Here is an 18,696-nt window from a genome sequence, read left to right on the forward strand (position 1 = left end):
CTCCCTCTGCTGACCCATCACACCAAGATGCTTACTTCCCTGTGAGTTCCGACTGGGGAACGGATGGGCACTTCTGCCTGACATCTGTGCCCGGGGGCGCCTCGGAACGACAATGCAGAGGGACTCAGCGGGGTCCCCGCTGGCATGGGGGTGGAGTTCCCCACAGTCCTCAGCATCTTCTCCGTGAGTCCTGGCAAACCCCGGAAATCCTCCCTCCGCTGACCTGAGTTCGCCTGCATTACCTTAAGATTCTCACCTTCCTGAGATCCCCGAGATGAAAGAAAGGGTGGGCCCCTTCCGTTCACCCCCGTCCATGCCCTCCCTGGGTTGGTAGCAGGGGCTGGACCCCGCGGGACCCCACTGTTCCGGCGTCGTTGGCCTCTTTCGCCCTCACTCTGACGGCATCTACTCTCCTCCCTCAGCCCACCTGAGTCTTCGGGCCTCAGATCAAGGCCCACATCTGCCTGGCTCCCTGGGGCTGGAAGTGAGGGGTGACACATCAGGCTACCTCTTACCTGGGGTTTCCCAGGGCCGAGGGGGGCGGAGTTTGTGGGCCCCCACTGCTTTGGGTGGGTGTTCATCTACATCATCCCTCAGTGTCCTCACCCTGACGCACAGCAGGACTTGGACATCCTCTGTGTCTTGACTTGAAGTCTATCCCCTCGTACTAAGGCCCCCCAACTCCCCGAGACCCACTAGAAAGAAAATTTTCTTGTCTCTCTACCTACAACGGTGTGTGGACTTGCAATGCTGACAGGCAGGCAGAGATTCTGTGGCCCTCACTATTGTGGCGTAGGTGGTCCCCTCAATTCTCAGGCTCCTCTCCTTGGTTCCTGGCATTACCGGGAAATCCTCCGGCTGCTGACCTCAGCCCATACTCCCATCCACGAGCTTCCTCACCTCCCTGCCATGGTCCGGGAAAAAGGGAGTGATATTCATCAGGTCACCAGGCCTGAGTCTCCCTCCCAGGTCTGAGAGTAGGGATGAGATTCTATGTGGTTCACTTCTTTCTGGGTGGGGTTCCCTCATCTTCACTCGGTGTTACCACCCTGACTCTTGTTAGGAACCAGGCTCCTTCCCTAGGTTGAATGAGGCCTCTCTCATTAGACCCAAACCCTGACGTCCCTGAGACCACCCTTGGAGGAACTGAGAGGGCAATTCAGCCTGAGAGCTCGAAACCTGGCTTCCCAGGGCGAAGGCAGAGGTGGCACTGTGTGTGGTCTCCTCTGTTCTGGGGGAGTCGGTTGTCTCCTTCCTCACATAGAATTTGTGCCTTGACATCGATCATGGCCTGGGACTCCTCTTCTTCTGCTGAACCGGGCAGCCAGCCCTTAAACCAAGGCCCTCATCGCCCTCAGACCCCACAGGCAGAAGTTAGGGGGCACCTGAGCCTGCCAGCTCTGCCCTGGGCCTCCCGGGGCTAACGGTAGGGGCGGCATTAGAGGCAGCTCTCTCCACTGTGTAAGGAGCAGTCTCCATTTCCTCACTCAGGAGCTTCACCTTGACTCTGCACCCTGCCCGAGACTTTGCCCTCTGCTGACGTGCGCCCGTGACTGTCAGAAAAGGTCCTCATCTTCCTGGGACCCGAGCTTACACTCAGACTGAGCCTCATTCCGCCAAAGCTGATCTGGGGCTCGGCTATGCCTGCTAACAGCAAGGGTGGGACTCTCCGACCCCACTGTTCTGGAGTTGGTGGCTCCCTCAGTCCTCATTCAGGACTCTGGCGTCCAGTCCGGGTAGGGTTTGGGATTCCTCCCTCCACTGACACGAATCTGCATGCCTCAGACCGAAGCTCTCACCTCCTTGAGTAGCTACAAGACAAGTCGGGGGCTCCACGTCCCGGCTACCTTATCTGGGGACTCCCAGATCTGAGAGCAGGGCTGCTGATTTGTGCAGTTCCCTGTTTTCACGAGAGGTCTGCTTACTGGCACGGATGGTCCTACCTCTGCTTCTTTCAGGGCCAAGTCTCCTCCCTAAGCTTAATGGGGTGGCCTTATCTATCTATCTATCTATCCATCCATCCATCCATCCATCCATCCATCCATCCACCCAACTACCTGTTTTTTTCCATTTCACACCCATTACGCATTGACTTTGTAACTGGTCGTTTGTACCCCTTAACTGTCCTCACCTAATTTCTCTCCTCCCCCCAACCACATTTGTTCTCTGTTATCTATAACTGTTTCTCTTCTGTTGTTTGTTCATTTGTTTTGTTTTTCAGCTTCCACATGTAAGTGAAATCATACGGTATTTGTTTTTCTCGGTCTGACTTATTTCACTTAGCGTACATAACACCCTCTAGGTCCATGCCCCTGCCCTTTCTTTTTGGCCGCACCGTGTGGCCTTGTGGGATCTTAGTTCCCCCACCAGGGATCGAAGGTGCGCCCCCTGCAGTGGAAGCGAGGAGTCTTAACCACTGGACCAACAGGGAAGTCCTGCCCCCTTTGCATAAAGGCCTTTCTCTACCCGAACGTCCCCTAGCCCCCCAACCCCACTTCCCACCCCAGGCAGAAATGAGGGCTTCTCTCAGCCTGAATTACTCTAGAGCATCGCACGAGTGAAGGCGGGAGGGGGCTCCGTGCAGTCACGCCTTTCGGAAGGAGGGACCCTCGTTAGCTCGGAAGGTCCCACTTTTCACCTGCTGGGGACAAGACTACACCCTTTGCCTAAGAAGCCGCCCCCTCTAGACAAAGGCCCTCCACTCCCTGAGGCCCTCCACACGGCAACTCCAACAGGACTCCTCTGGCACATAGGTCACATCAGGGTCTCACGCTGCTGATGGCAGGCAGGGCCGGGAGGCGGGGGGTCACCTTTGTTATGGGGGGAGGGGGGAGGGGGGAGGGAAGGTCCCTTCAGGCTACATTCAGGTCCTCACCGTGGCTCCGGACAAGTCCTCAAAACCCACACTCGGCCGAACAAACCAACGCCACGGCGGACGGTCGGGCTCCTCGCTTCCAAAGCGGAAGTCGGGGCGAGCCACATCCGGCCCTGCGTGGGGTCTCCGAGGGCTGACGGCAGGGGCGGGACTCTGCAGGGACGCCCACTGTTCAGGGGTCAGCGTCCCTGCGTCCTGCCGGTGCCGTCTATCAGAGCCCGGGACCCCTCCCTCTATGGTCCCGGGTCCTCCAGCCTCCGAACCAAGCCCTCACCTCCCCGAGGCCCTAGCGGGGGGAAGTCAGGGCGCTGCTCGGACCATCTCTGCCTGACAAGACGGGCGCCACCCTGTGAGCCTCCCTGCTTGGGGGAGAGACCCCCTCATTAGCACTAAGGGTCCTCACCTTGACTCTGGTTATGGCCAACACGTCCCCCTCTGCAGAGCTGGAGTCCGGCCCTGCTAGATGAGGCCCTTCCCTCCCTGACATCACACGGGTGGAATGAGGGGATGACTCAGCGGTAGCTCTTCTGGGTCTCCCAGGGCTAAGAAGTGTACAGAATTCTATTTGGCCCCCTCTGCTTTTGGGGGTCCCCTCATAACACTCAGCATCGTCACATGAATTCTTGTTAGGGCTCAGGTCTCTATCGCTCTCTCTACAAAACTGAGGCCAACCCCATTGGACAGAGACCCTCACCTCACTGAGACTTTCCAGGCTGAAATCAACCTGACATCTATGGCCAGAGCTTCCTGGGGCTGACAGCATCAGAGATGTTTCCGCGGCCTCCTTTATGCTGATCAGTCCTGTAACTCCACTCTCTGCTCTCCTGAAGCTGCTTGTCTTACATCAAGGTCCTACTCTCCTAAGAATTCCAAGTTGAAAGTCAGGGGTGATCCTCATACGACCATAGTCCATTGGGGCCTCCAAGAACAGGCAGCAGGGATGCAACTCTATAGGACCTCACTGTTCTGGCTGGGTCCTTCCATGATTCCTCACTCAACATGCTCACTACATCTAACAGAGCCTGGCACTCCTCCTTCTACGGAACTGAGCTCACTCTCCTTCGTCTTTGGATAACTCCTATATTCAGGGGTGACTGTCTCCTCAGTCCTCATTCATGGGGCTTCTTATATCTGCTTCTGTCTCTTGATGAAAGGCTTCCTGGGAAACGCATACTCCTACAAACACTTGACCAGTTACCCTATTGCAAATCTGGGGAGAACAGGGGTCTCTGTCCCGAAAGTGATGTAAGACTAGGAAAATGCAGCGCAAATTAAGGAACTCAGGACAGATGTTATGCTGTCAGAGAAAAAAAGCTGATATATTCCTTCTCTTCACCAGCCAGACTTAGGGTAGTTCTAAAATATTTACTTTCTGCATAGAAGGATAGAGCCAGATAATCTTGTAAGCCCCCGATCATCTGAGAGGGCATCTGATTTTGCACATGCAGATGACCATATTGTTACTGAGCATTATCTCGTTCTCTCCTTTATTCATATCTCCCATTTATTTCGGTATTCGTCCTGCTGTGGGTATGTATTCCAATCCAGTGTTCTGGTCACAGAGTCCTTCTTTTCATCACTCAAGATACATTTTGAAGTGGCAGAAGACAGCGAATTAACCGACTCATGATCAGCCTCAGGCTGGGAGGAGTGGAATGGCGCGAGCTCGGGACAAATTCAGACCAGAGGTCCGGTCCCTGCCATGTGACTTAGTAGCCGTGTGAACTCAGGTCCATCACCAAGCTCTGGGAGCCTCAAGTGAAGTGGCTTTGTTAAGCCCTATTTTGCAGGGCTAGTGGCATGCAGGTAATGTATAAAGCACCTGGCACAGCGCCTGGACCACATTGAGACCATACACAATGTCTGTTTCTACCATGATTATGATTATTTGGTCCACGGACGATGCCACCCACCCTGAAGGAATTTTTAAATCCAGGAGATATCAGAGAATATGTGGCATTCTAGGACATGGAACACCAAATCAGTCCAAAATGCTGTATACAAAGAATCTTCAATTTCCTCAATAAATCAAATATGAAAATTATATTTTCATTCCAACTGAATGAAATTCAAATATGCTAGAATTTGCTTCCAAGACTAACTCTTTCTGCCTTCCAAGCTGCCCTTTCATCTAAGCTAAACAACCCCTATTGTCACTAACTTCACCGTTACCGAAAATCTACACCTCTCGTAGACTTTGCGGAATTACAACCAACAAAAAACCTGAATGCGAAGGCCCTTTTAATAGAATGGGCTCTGACTCCTTGTCCCCCAGCAAAGAGTATCAGCCCACTGGCTTCTGAGTTTCCAGTTTCAGACTCCTGTCACCTTTATCTCAAAGACACTCCTTGGAGGTGATGCGCATAAAACACCTAGGTTGTGTACTGTGTTCACCTGCACTGGGACAGGAGCACGGGGCACGTTCCATCCCTGCCCCGGGTGGAGATTTCTCTCTGGTTTACTCGTGATTTCAAAGTAACTGTTAAGGGCAGTTTTCCATTCCAGGCTTAAGTCTCTTAACTCTGAGACCCACCATCTGAGGGTCTGGCCCCTGTCCAGTGTTTCCACAGCCTCGCTGGCTGGCTCACCATACGGCCTAACTTAAAATTATCTCCCACTGCAGGACTTTTATTGTCCTAAAGTCTCAAAGTGCCTTGCATCAGGACATTTACACTAGACTCCTCATGAGGAACCCCTCAACCCCCACTTCTTACCCCTTATCTTTAGATCTTTGTTCACCAGCTGCTTTATAGGAATGCTGCTCTTAGACTCTAGAATTCTACAGGCAGGGGTTGGGTCTATGTTTCTTAGCATCCCCAGTACCATCCAAAAGCCTTCTGAAGAGCAGACGCTAAGTTGATATTTGAACAATTAAAGATCAGGGCTTCCCTGGTGGCACAGTGGTTAAGAATCCGCCTGCCAATGCAGGGGACACGGGTTCGAGCCCTGGTCCGGGAAGATCCCACATACCGCGGAGCAACTAAGCCCGTGCACCACAGCTACTGAGCCTGCGCTCTAGATCCCGTGAGCCACAACTACTGAAGCCCACGTGCCACAACTACTGAAGCCCACGTGCCTAGAGCGCGTGCTCTGCAACAAGAGAAGCCACCGCAGTAAGAAGCCCGTGCACCGCAATGAAGAGTAGACCCACTCGCCGCAACTAAAGAAAGCCCTTGCAGCAACGAAGACCCAACACAGCCAAAAATGCATAAGTTAATAAATTAAGAAAAAAAGAGCACGTGTGCAAGAAGGCAAAATACTGTGATTTCACAGTATTCCCACATTCTTAAATAAGCTAAGCGAATCCAGGTATATATACTTCAATTTTACAAAGAAAGACTAAAAGGAATAAAACAAACCAAGAAGTGAATACCTCTTCAGATTTTTTTTTTTTCTGTATCTCATGATCACACAGACTTTACTGTGGAATAATTTCCTTTTTCACAAAAAATCCATATTCCAATGTTCCGAATGACAAGAAATGATTCAAGGATTTCCAGTTCGTGTTACATAATACCAAAATTCTTATTCTTCAACCTGATAAGCTGCACTAAATGTGTGAGTCATGTCATTAATAAACTTAGACTCTGAAGCTAAACACATCTTTAATTGAAAGGAACAACATTTAAAAATAGAAAAAAGAAAAATCTCCGATTTGTGTATATTGTCCAGGAACACACATATATTATATGTTGTGTTCCCATGAGCCACACCTTGGCCCTCCACTGGTTGGAAGACTGACTGCTTTCTTTAAATACAATGTGAAGTACCTGCTCAGACTTCACTAGGGACGGGACGAGCTTTGGGACATGCCCTGGAACACCCACCGGCCGGCGTAGCAGTATGAGCCCTGGCTACAGCTCTGGCTCAGTCTCTCTCTTCCTCATCTCTCCAAGCCTCTTCATACCAGGATGGGAAGGCACTGGGCTTGGTTATCATTGACATTAGCCCAAAACTCACACATTCTTTTATATATCTCTATCCATATCTATCCTGGAAGCACCCCATATTAGTTTACAAAGATCATGCTCATTCTTTTTGAAAGCTACACAGTATAGTACTCCACTCTGTGAATATACCATGTTTTTTTTCAATTAATATATTCACGGACATCGCGGTATTTTCACATTGTTGTGGATGTGTCTTTGGGGTTAATTTCTGAAAAATTGGAGTTACTGGCTCAAATGTAAATGCATATTTACTTTTGTTGTATCGCCAAATTCTGTTTATGCTCTAGTCTCATTCTTTGACGTGTAGCTGTCCAGCTACATGTCAAAGAATGAGATTAGAACATTCTCTAACACTACATACAAAAATATACTCAAAACCGATTAAAGACCTAAATATACGAGTGGAAACCATAATACTCCTAGAAGATAACATGGGTGGAACACTCTTTGACATAAATCATAGCAATATTTTTTTGGATCTGTCTCCTAAAGCAAAGGAAATAAAAGCAAAAATAAACAAATGGAACATAATTAAAGTTAAAAGCTTTTGCACAGCAAAGGAAACCATTGACAAAATGAAAAGACAACCTGCTGAATGGGAGAAAATATTTGCAAATGATATGACCAGTTAGGGGTTAACATCCAAAATATATAAACAGCTCATATAACAGTTAAAAAACCTCCAAATAACCCAATCAGAAAAATGGGCAGAAGACCTACATAGACATTTTTCCAAAGAAGACATACAGATGGCCAACAGGCAAATGAAAAGATGGTCAACATCATTAATCATCAGATAAATGCAAACTAAAACTACAATGAGGTATTACCTCACACCTATCAGAATGGCCATCATGAAAAAGAACAGAAATAACAAACGCTGGCGAGCACGTGGAGATCTGTACACTGTTGGTGGGAATGTAAATAGGTGTAGCCACTGTGGAAAACAGTATGGAGGTTCCTCAAGCAACTAAAAATAGAGCTACCATATGACCCAGCAATTCCACTCCTGGGTATGTATCCAAAAGAAACAAACGAGCAAACAAAAAACAACAACCCCACCCCCTCACTAAGTTGGATGGTCTCCTTCAGGCTCTCCATGGTTCTCTGAGTCTAAGGGTTTCCACCGCTCATCTACCCTTCCCCCACAGCTTCGTCTACATGCCTCTGACCCCCACCCTCCCAGTCCCACCTCTCTGTTTAGTAAGAAGGTGCCTGTGTCTGGCAGAGCCAAGATAGGATGAAGAGACAGTCCTTCCCAGCCGCCCGGATAATCAAGAGTTTTGGCCGGATCATTGAGCACACACCAAGACCGTGAGGGGCCAGAGGAAAAGCACAGACCATGGTGCTGAAGGGGATTAATAAGGAACTTAGTGATTTGGCCCCTGACCCTCCAGCACACCGTTCTGCAGGTCCAGCTGGGGATAATATGTTTCATTGGCAAGCCACAATTATGGAAGCTAGTGAAAACCCATATCAAGGTGGTGGATTCCTTTTGACAATTCATTTTCCTACAGACTACCCCTTCAAACTACCTAAGGTTGCATTTGCAACAAGAATTTATCATTCAAACATTAACACTAATGGCACCATTTGTCTCAATATTCTAAGATCACAGTGGCCTCCTCCTTTCATTGTTTCGAAAGTTCTCTCATCCATTTGTTCACTGCTATATGATCCAAACCCAGATGACCCCCCCTAGTGTCATACACTGCATGGATCTATAAAACAGAGAGAGAGAAGTACAAAAGAATTTCCCAGGAACGGACTCAGAGGTATGCCATGTATGCTACCTTAAAGTCAGAATAACCTGCATTATAGCTAGAATAAACTCTAAATTACTGTTAAAAAAGGAAAAAAACACTCATTCGAAAAGATGCACGCACCCCAATGTTCATAGCAACATTACTGACAATTGCCAAGATGTATATACCACATCTTCTTCACACACACACACACACACACACACACAATGGGATACTAGTCAGCCATAAAAGAAGTATGAACTTTTGCCATTTTGCAACAACATGGATGGAGCTGGAGGGTATTATGCTAAGTGAAACAAGTGAGATAGAGGAAGAAAAACACTGTATGATACCACTTATATGGAGAATTGCAAAAATAAAGCAAACAAGGGAAATATGACAGACTCACAGATATAGAAAACAAACTAGTGGTTACCAGTGGGAAGAGGGAAGGGGGAGGGGCAGGGGAAGGATAGGGGATTAAGAGGTACAAAATACTATGTATAAAATCAATAAGCTACAAGGATATATTGCACAACAAAGGGTATATAGCCAATATTTGATAATAACTGTAAATGGAATATAACCTCTAAAAATTCACGTGAATCACTCTGTTGCGTACATGAAACTTATAAAATATTGTACATCAACTATACCTCAATTAAAAAAGATCTACTCTCTTAACAACTTTCAAATATACAATACAGTATTATTAACTATAGTCACCATGCTGTACATTACATCCCCAGGACTTCTTTATTTTGTAAATGGTTTGTACCGTTTGGCCATTTACACCCATTTCATCCATCCTCCACCCCACACCTGTGGCAACCGCCAATCTGTTCTCTGTATCTCTGGGTGGTTTTTCTTTTTTTAAATTTCCACATATAAGTGAGATCATATAGTATTTGTCTTTGTCTGTCCCTCTGTGTTATTGCAAATGGCAGGATTTCCTTTTATTTATTTATTTTTTTTAATGGCTGAATAATATACGAGGGAGGGTGAGAGTGTGACTGTGTGTGTGAGTGTGTATCACATTTTCTCTATCCATTCATCCATTAATGAACACTTATGTTGTTTTCATGTCTTGGTTATGGTAAATAAATGAATATGGGGGGAGTGCAGATATCTTTTCCAAAAAGTTGTTGTTTTCTTTTCCTGCGGATAAATTTCCGGGAGTGGAATTGCTGGATCACATGGTAGTTCTATTTTCAATTTTTTGATGAACCTCTATACTGTTTTCCACAGTGGCTGCATCAATTTACAGTCCCATAAACTCATATTTTCTTGAATAATTTAAGCACATCCTAAATGCAAAAAGGTATATATCTTTTCCTAAATTTAAAAGGTGTATATCTTTTAAATTTTGGAAAAGAAAGACTGGATGGAGTACACCAAACCCATAAGTGAACAGCTTTAATTTTTTTTCTCTATCTTCTTATCCTATTCTACCGTGGACTTCTTTCACATTACCAAGGATATCCCTATTCCAATTCCATGCAGTCTTGTTCTGGATCACATAGATGATTTAAAATTTTTCAATTTGTATTTCAAACAACAAAATTCTTACTTCTAAATCTGATAAAGAGCAATAAGTGTGTGACCCACGTCACTCATAAGCTTACGTTCTGAATCTAAATAAACTTTCTTTTGAAAAGAAAATCACTTGAAAATTACCAAAAAAATAAGTCAACAGGAATTTATGCATATCAGGAACACTGGTTAACAGGCTTTTCCAACCACACAGTGAAGAATCGGCCTCTACCTCACTAGGGGTGACAGGAGCGACTGGATGTGGCCCTGGGATGTGCACTGGCCGTGGCAGTAGTGCCAGCCCTGGCTGCAGCCCTGGCTCGGGCTCTCTCTCCCTCATCTCTCAAAGCCTCTTCATACCAGGATGGGAAGGCAGTGGGGACCCTATCAGTGACCCTGGCCAGACACTCCAGGGCTTTCATCTTGCTGGTTTCAGCTTGGGCTCTTGATCGCTGTCACGCATCTGATGATACACCAGGCACTTTTCCTGCACCAAATATTCTGTGATAAGCTTCCTGGGCTCCCCAAAGATTGAATGCCTCCTTCCACCATAGACGTCCCTCATATTCAGGAATCCCCAGATCTCCTCCTCAGAGGCACGGTCGCCATTCAAGAAGATCACACACCCAGGAGAGGCATCAGGAGCCCATCCTTCGGAAACCCCCAGCCACTGCTCAGACTCCCATCGTTGGTGAGGTCTAGCTTGCTGACAAGGGCATAGGAGTGACCACTCGGCTTGACTTCCTTCAAGTCAAGGCCACAGACCAGTTCCGTGTGCTCAGTGGCTCTCCTTAGGATCTCGGGGAATTGTTCCCTGTACATTTTGTTGACAACCTTCAGCATGTCTGCCTTCGTAATGGGCTCTTTTATATTTCTGCAGTAGGAATTGCATCAACATCCCTGCCTTCCTGGTTAGAAGGTCTTTCCGGAAGCTCTCAGTGGAGGTTGAGGCTTTAGAGCGACGTGCACTTTCTCATCTTGGCTCTTGACATCTTTTTCAGACATTGTGCATGGAACAGCTGAGAAGTAATGATGGTGGATGTGGATCTCTGAGGCTCCTAGGAATGCCAGCCACAGGGGAGTCCAAGGAAACATCCCCAAAACAGGAGAGGAAGAGAAGGGGGACTCTTTCCTGCTGAGTGGTTTGAGCACCCTGGAGATCCTGGGTCTCACCCCGGGCATGCTGGCATTTCTCACGAGCACTGAGTTTACTCTTGTGACCCTAGGGAATGATGAGTGTGATCAGGAACAGCAGGCAGGAGTGTGGGTGATGCCCGCACTTGGAGGAGGGAAGAGGAGGGAGAATGAGATGGTGTGAGGACCTTCAGCAGGGAGATTCCACATAAGCTTTAACCAAGTCCATCTCTGCAGGTTCCCTTGAGGGCACTGCCCTAGGACTCTGCAGGGCTCTTGTTCTCCTGGTCAACCTGTCCCCGAGAACCCAGTGGAGGAACGGTGAGCCTTAGGCTGCAGCCTGCCTGCCCTGTGTTTTACTGACTAGGGTGACAGCAGGGTTGATAGTGGGGCCACTTGTGTTTTTCAGTGTAGGGAGTCCTCTGTGTTTAGCTTCAGGATTATCGTGACAGCTCTTGGCAAGGCCTGGAAACTCCCCTCTCTGTGACTCTAAAGTTGACACCCCGAAGCTCTCCGGGACCCACAAGAAGGAAGTGACAGGGGCACCTCAGCCCACCACTCTTATCAGGGGGAACCCAGCAGTTAAAGCTCCGTGGGTACCTCTCTGTCCTGAGCTTGTCAGATCCCAAGTGGTCATTTGGAGTCCTCGCTTGGATACCGCACAGGGTCATGGACTCTTCCTTTTGCTCACTGGGGGCTGGACCTTCAGACCGAGGATCTCACCTCCTTCCAGAACTCATATAAAATGGGATGTGGATCCATGAAAGAAATAATTGACAAGCGAGATTTCATTCCCTTAAACTTCTAATCTGCAAAAATACACCATCAAGAGAACAAGAAGATGAGCTACAGTCTCAGAGGAGATATTTGCAAAAGACAGATCTGATGAAGGCTTTTATCCAAAATATACAAAGAACTCTTAAAATTCAATAAGAAGGAAACTAACAACCCGATTAAAAAAATGGACAAAAGATATGAACAGATACCTCACTGAGGAAGATGTACAGATGGCAAACAAGCATACGAAAAGGTGCGCACCATCATATACCATTAGGGAACTGCAACTTAAAATTACAACCAGATACCACTACATGCCAAAATCCAAAGGACTGACCGCAGGAAACGCTGGTGAGGGTGTGATTCAATAAGAACGCTTGCATTGTCGGTGGTGATGCAAATGGTATAGGCACTTTGGAAGCCAGTTTGCAAGCTCCTTAGTAAACTAAACGTATTCGATACTGTTGGTGGGAATGGAAATTGGTCCAGCCACTATGGGAAACAGTATGGAGGCTCCTCAAAAAAATCAAAAATAGCATATGATATTGTCGGCAATCCCACTACTATCCAAAGGAATTGAAATCAGGACCTTGAAGAGATACCTGCATTCCCATGTTCACTGCAGCATGATTCGTAACAGCCAAGCTATGGAAGCAACCTAAATGTCCACCGATGGATGAACGGATAAAGGAAGTGTAAAGTATACATACAACGGAATATCATTCAGCTTTAAAAAGAAGCTAACTTCTCCAGCTATGACAGCGTGAATAAATCTAGAGAACTTTATGTTCCAGTGAAATAAGCCAGACACAGAAGGACAAATACTACATGATGTCATTTATATGAGGAATCTAAAACAGTCAAAGTCAGAGAAGCAGAGAGTAGAGTGGTGGTTGCCAGGGGCTATGGAGATGGGGAAAATGAGAAGGTTTTCATCAAAAGTTACAAAGTTTCAGTTATGCAAGGTAAGTCCTAGGGATCTACTATACAGCATAGAGCTTACAGTTAAGAAAACTATACGGTACACTTTCTAACAGGTTAAATCTCACGGTCAGTGTTCTTACCACACACACACAATAAAAAGGGTGGGAGGAAACATTTGGAGGTCATAGATATGTTTATGGCATAAACTGTGGTGACTGATAGTTTCACAAGTGGATACCTATCTCCGAACTCATCAATTTGTATTCATTAAATATGTACGGTTTTCGTGTGTCCATCCTACCTCGATAAGTTGCTTTTTTAAAACACCAACTAAACATACTCTTACCATACAATCTAGTAATCATGCTCCTTGGTATTTACCAAAATGAGTTGGAAACTTACATCCACACAAACACCTGCACGCCGATGTTTATAGCAGCCTTACTCATAATTGCCAAAACTTAAAAGCAACAAAGGTGTCCTTCAGCAGGTAAATGGATAAATAATGGAATACCGTTCAGTGCTAGAAATAACTGAGTTATCAACCCGTGAAAAGACATGGAGGAACCTTAGATGTGTACGACTAAGTGAAAGAAACTAATCTTAAAAGGCGACATGCTGCGTGATTCCAACTACAGGACATCCTGGAAAAAGGCAAAACTATAGAAAAAGTAAAAAGACCAGTGGTTGCCAGGGGTTGGGGGCAGGGAGGGATGAATACAGCACAGAGAATTTTCAGGGGAGTGAAATTACTCTGTATGACACTATGATGGTAGGTACAAGTCATCCCACGTTCGTCGGAACCCACAAAGCGTACAACACCAAGAATGAAGCCTAAGGTAACTCTGGACTTTGTGTGCTAATGATGTGTCAATGCAGCTTCACAGATCGCAGCGAGCGGCCCACTCTGATGGGGGGTGTTGGTAGCGGGGGGCGGTGTGCGCTGTGTCAGGGAGGAGGGTACATGGGAAGTCTGTACCTTCTGCTCCAGTTTGCTGTGAACCTAAAACTGCTTTAAAAACAATAAAGTGAACTAAAGAAAACACCGATGGGGGTGGTGGTTGTTGCTCAGCCTCACACCCTTCCCTGGGGATTTAAGTCTTGAGTGCAGGCGCAGGGCCAGTTTTCCCCTCTATCCAAGAGTGGGTGGGCCTCTCAGTCCTCACTCAGTTTCCTTGATCTGACTCCTGGCAGGGCCTGAGGCTCCCCTCTTTCTCGACCTGAGCACATCTCTTCAGAGGAAGGCTCTTATTTCCCTGAGATCCACTAGGAGGAGGTGAGGGTGGCCTTACTTGGCCACACCTGCCATGCCATGAGTGACAACTGTGTCAGGCAGGCTGAGACCATATGATGGTGATCCCACTCAGGGTTCTAACTCAGTGCCCTAAATCTCACTCACGCGAAGGCCTAAGGTTCCCCCCTCTGCTGCCCTGGGACCTCCCCCTCAGACCAAGTTCCGCACTTTTCTGTTATCCCTGAGAAGGATATGAGGCCATCTCTCCCTGACATTTACACCAGGATCTGTCACGGCAACAGGGAGGATTCTGTGAGGTCTCCGCTGATATGGGTTTGGTGGGCCCTGAACTCTTCAGGGTGCTCACCTTCCTCCTGGCGCACCTTGGAAATCCTCTCCCTACTGACCTGAGCTGCCCAACCTCAGGCCAAAGTCTTCACTTTCTCAACCTCTTACGTGGAAATCAGGTTCAGCCACATCTTGCCAAGGCTGTCTGGGGACTCCGAGGGCTGACGGCAGGGTCGGGAGTCCATGGGACACACTGTTCGGGGCTGGCAGGTGTGCTTCCTTCATTCCTCATTCAGTGTCCTCACCATCACATGTGGCAGAGACTGGGGCTCCTCCCTCTACTGACCTGAGCTCATCCTCCTAGGTAGGACTCACAAGGCCCTGAGAACCCTGAAGAGTAAGTGAGAGCATGCTCAGGCTGACAACTTTGCCTGGCATGTTGCTCTCCCCAGGCCACCCGTGAGGGGCCCTTCATCGTGGCTCCTGTTTCTTGATTAAAGGGCCCATCCCTGCAAACTCTTGACCAGTTTCCCTATTGCAAACCCTTCAGAGACTGGGTCTCCGTCCCAGGGGTGATGTGAAGTAGGGAAGTTGTAACACAAGGCAGGGTGGATGGGCTGTCAAGGAAAAAAAATACATCGGTTTTGCCCTTCTCTTTACCAGCAAGACTTAGCCCTTTATGTAACTTCTCTTTGAATAGATTTAACTTCCAAATGCAAAGGGCTGTCCAGCATGATTTTCTGAGCCCGATCTTTTGAGGCTATCTGACTTTGGATACATAGATGATCATACTGTCACTAAATATCTTCCTCTGCTTTCTTCACCCTTTTCAACTATTTTGATACGCTTATTGCTGTGCTTACGTATTCCCACCCAGTGTTTTGGGCACAGAGTCCTCCTTTTTATCACCTGAGATATATTTTGTACTGAGTGAGAAGTAAGGTGAATTATGGAACACAAAGTTGGCCTCGGGCTGGGAGGAATGGAAAAGTGTGGGCGTCAGACTTAGTTAGGCCAGGACACTGTCACTTAACAGCTGTGTGAAATTGAACACATTACCAAACTCTGTGAGCCTCGGTCTTTTCATCTGTGAAATGGGTTTGAGAAGCTCTGTCTTGGGGACTGATAGAATTTGTAGAATGCCTGTGAAGTGCCTGGCCCATTGCCTGGCCGGTACTGAGACTTTCAAGGATGCCAGTTCTTACTCTGATTAATTTGTCCCCTGGAGTTTCAACCCACTACACTGAGATGTAACTTTCAATCCAGGAGATGCCAGAGAATAAGCAGGGCTCTAGGGCAAAGAAACCCCTATCCGGCAAAATCCTGCTCAGCAAGGAAAACTAGTTACTTCCCTGTTAAGAGTATGTCATTCAAGGTCAACATGAGGTAGACTTCCTCAGTAGATGCAACACGAAGCTCTAAAATGTTTCACGGACCAAAAACTCACCTCCCTCTCAGTTGCCCTTCTTTGGGAACCACTCCCACTTTCATTCATTTAACCACACACGAATATCTATTCCTTGCCTAGAGTTTGCCAAATTACAATCAAGATAACTTAATTTGAATGATTTTTGTTAGTGGAGTGGGCTCTGGCTCCCCCAACTAGGGCAAAGAGTGCCAGTCCAGTGGCTTCTGGGCATCCCACCTCAGGGGAGTACCACCCTTATTTCTCAGAAACTCCCTGGAGACATGACGTGAATAAAACATCTAATTTGCATAGTGTTCACCTGCACTGGGACAAGAGCACAGGACACATTCTATTCCTGCCTCAGGTGATTTCTCTCTGATCTACCTACAACCCCAGAGTATAGGGAGACCTTGAAGATACTGCAGGTTTGGTTCCAGACCCCCAAAATAAAGCGAATAGCACAATAAAGTGAGTCACAAGAATATTTTGGTTTCCCAGTGCTCTTATAAACTTTATGTTTACACTATACTGCTGTCTATGAAGCGTGCAATAGCATTATGTCTAAGAACAATGTACATACCTTAATTAAAAAATACCTTTCTGCTAAAAAAAAATGCTAACCATCACCTGAGCCTTCAGCGAGTCCATCTTTTGGCTGGTGGAAGGTGTGAAATATTGTGAGAATTACCAAAATGTGACACAGAGACATGAAGTGAGAATACGTTGTTGGGAGAATGGTGCTGAAAGACTTGCTGGAAGCAAGGTGGACACAAACCTTCACTTTGTTAAAGAGGAAAAGAAAAAGCAGTATCTGTGAAATACAATAAAGCAAAGCGCAACAAAATGAAGTGTGCCTGTAACTGCTAAGGGCAGTTTCCCATTCCAGGCTTTGTCCTTCAACTATACAGCCCACCAGCTGAGGATCTGGCCCCTGCTCAAAATTATCAGTCTCATCTAGCCCACCACACACCTGACTTATAATTACGTCCCACTGCAGGACTTACATTTTCCCAAGGCCCACCACTGCCTTGCATCAGGGAATTTACATTTGACTGCTATCATGTGAAACCACCCCCCTCCTTTCTTATCCTGTCTTTTCATTTGTCCTTTTGGTCTTAGAGTATACATCACCGTTTCCTTTATATGATAGCTGCTTCTTGACTCTATAAGTTTATGGTCAGTAGCTAGGCCTTCTTTCTTCTCAGCTCTCACAGTCCTAGCAAGGAGCCTTCTAAGAGCAGATGCTCAATTCATGTATGGGGAATAAATGAGCCTGTGAGCATGAGGTCTACTTTATTATGATTTAATTCTACATTTTTGAATGAGCCAAGCACATACTGTTATTTATATAATTTTATAAAACAGAGTAAAAGGAATTAGGAAACCAAATATTGACCATCTTACTTTTTCTATACGATACTACAGTATACTACTATACTATACTATATTTAACTTCTTCACATGTTCAAGGAATTGCATATTGCAATGCCATGTTATCTTCCACCAAATTACTAAAGAGATGGAAGTTTTCCCAATCTGTTTTACAAAACAGCAAAACTCTTATTCTTAAACCTTATTCTTGAAACCTTATTCTTAAACCTTATTCTTAAAACCTTAAAAACACTAAGGTTTTAAGATTTCATTTAGGAGTTAACCTTTGAAAGACAGCAAAAAACAAAAACACAGACGTATTTCCAAATTCCCCATACAGAACAGGGACACAAAGGTATTATACACTGTTCCCTCCGTCACACCCAGCCCTACACTACTTGGAACACTGAACACTCTCTTCAGCCGCAAAGTGCAGAATCTGCCTCAGATTCTGTGTGGCAGGAGCTGGACAGAACCCTGGAAGATCCACCGGCTCGCGCTCTCTCTTCCTCATCTCTCAAAGCCTCTTCAAAGCAAGATTGGAAGGCCCTGGGGATGGTGTGATTGATCTTGGCCAGGAACTCCAGCACTTTCATCTGCCTGGTTTCGGCATGGGCTCTCGGGCCCCACAGGAACTCGTAGTGTGCTGGATCACTGTTGGCCACTTGCCGGTATTCCAAATACTTCAGCTTCACCAAATCTTGGGTGATGAGCTTCTTGGGCTCCCCAAATCAGAAGTGCCTCTTCCCAGCATAGACACTCATCTTATTCAGGAATTCCCAGATATTCTCCTCTGTGGCACAGTTGCCCTTCATGAGGATCACACCCAGGAGACACATCAGGAGACCGGTCTTGGGTAATCCCCTGCCACAACCCATGGTCCCATTGTCAGGGAGAGCCATTTTGCTGACAAAGGTATAAGAATGCTTGGTACGGTCGACCTCCTTTAAGTCAACACCAAATACCGCCTCCATGCTGAAACAAGCTCTTCTGAGGATCTCAGGGAATTGCTTTTGGCACTTCTTATTGATAAACTTCAGCATATGTGCTTTTGTAACAGGCCTTTTCTTTTTACACATGTGCATCAGGAACTGCACCAACAAATTCACTGTCTGCCTTCGAGAGCCTTTTCGAGACCGCACGGCGGAGACGGGGCCTGAGAGGAACTGTGCTTTTGCTCCATTTGGCCTTTGGCTCCTTCGGATGATCTTGTGGGAGAAACACCTGCAGGCTTAGTGGTGGTGGCTAGGGCCCTCTGACGACTCTTGAGAGTGCTACGTGACTTAGCAGCCGGCTTTCTCGGAGTAGTAACTCCAAGAGGAGGAGGAGGAGGCGACGAGGCGGCTTCCTCCTCGGCTGCAGTGGCCTGAGCACCCGTCAGACCCTGGGTCCCACTTTGGGCCTGGCGGCGTCTCCTACGGGTGCGGAGCTCCCTGTTCTGACCCCGAGGCATGGTG

The 18,696-nt window shown here is 47.0% G+C and overlaps 3 pseudogenes across 3 annotated transcripts; 1 reads left to right on the top strand and 2 right to left on the bottom strand.

The window, feature by feature from the left end:
• Nucleotides 1–8,167: 8,167 nt before the first annotated feature.
• Nucleotides 8,168–8,634, top strand: LOC308609463 (ubiquitin-conjugating enzyme E2 D3-like; annotated as a pseudogene). Its single transcript has one exon. The product of its transcript is annotated as a ubiquitin-conjugating enzyme E2 D3-like (transcript).
• Nucleotides 8,635–10,339: 1,705 nt separating this feature from the next.
• On the bottom strand, nt 10,340–13,387 carry LOC308609464 (melanoma-associated antigen B4-like; annotated as a pseudogene). The gene is made up of 2 exons: nt 13,341–13,387; nt 10,340–10,977 (listed from the first exon to the last, which is right to left on the bottom strand). The product of its transcript is annotated as a melanoma-associated antigen B4-like (transcript).
• Nucleotides 13,388–17,658: 4,271 nt separating this feature from the next.
• LOC308608366 (melanoma-associated antigen B3-like) lies at nt 17,659–18,692 on the bottom strand (annotated as a pseudogene). Its single transcript has one exon. The product of its transcript is annotated as a melanoma-associated antigen B3-like (transcript).
• Between the last annotated feature and the right edge of the window lie 4 nt (nt 18,693–18,696).

Source organism: Mesoplodon bidens (genome assembly GCF_964165515.1).
Source record: "Mesoplodon bidens genome assembly, chromosome: X".
Lineage (NCBI taxonomy): Eukaryota > Metazoa > Chordata > Mammalia > Artiodactyla > Ziphiidae > Mesoplodon > Mesoplodon bidens.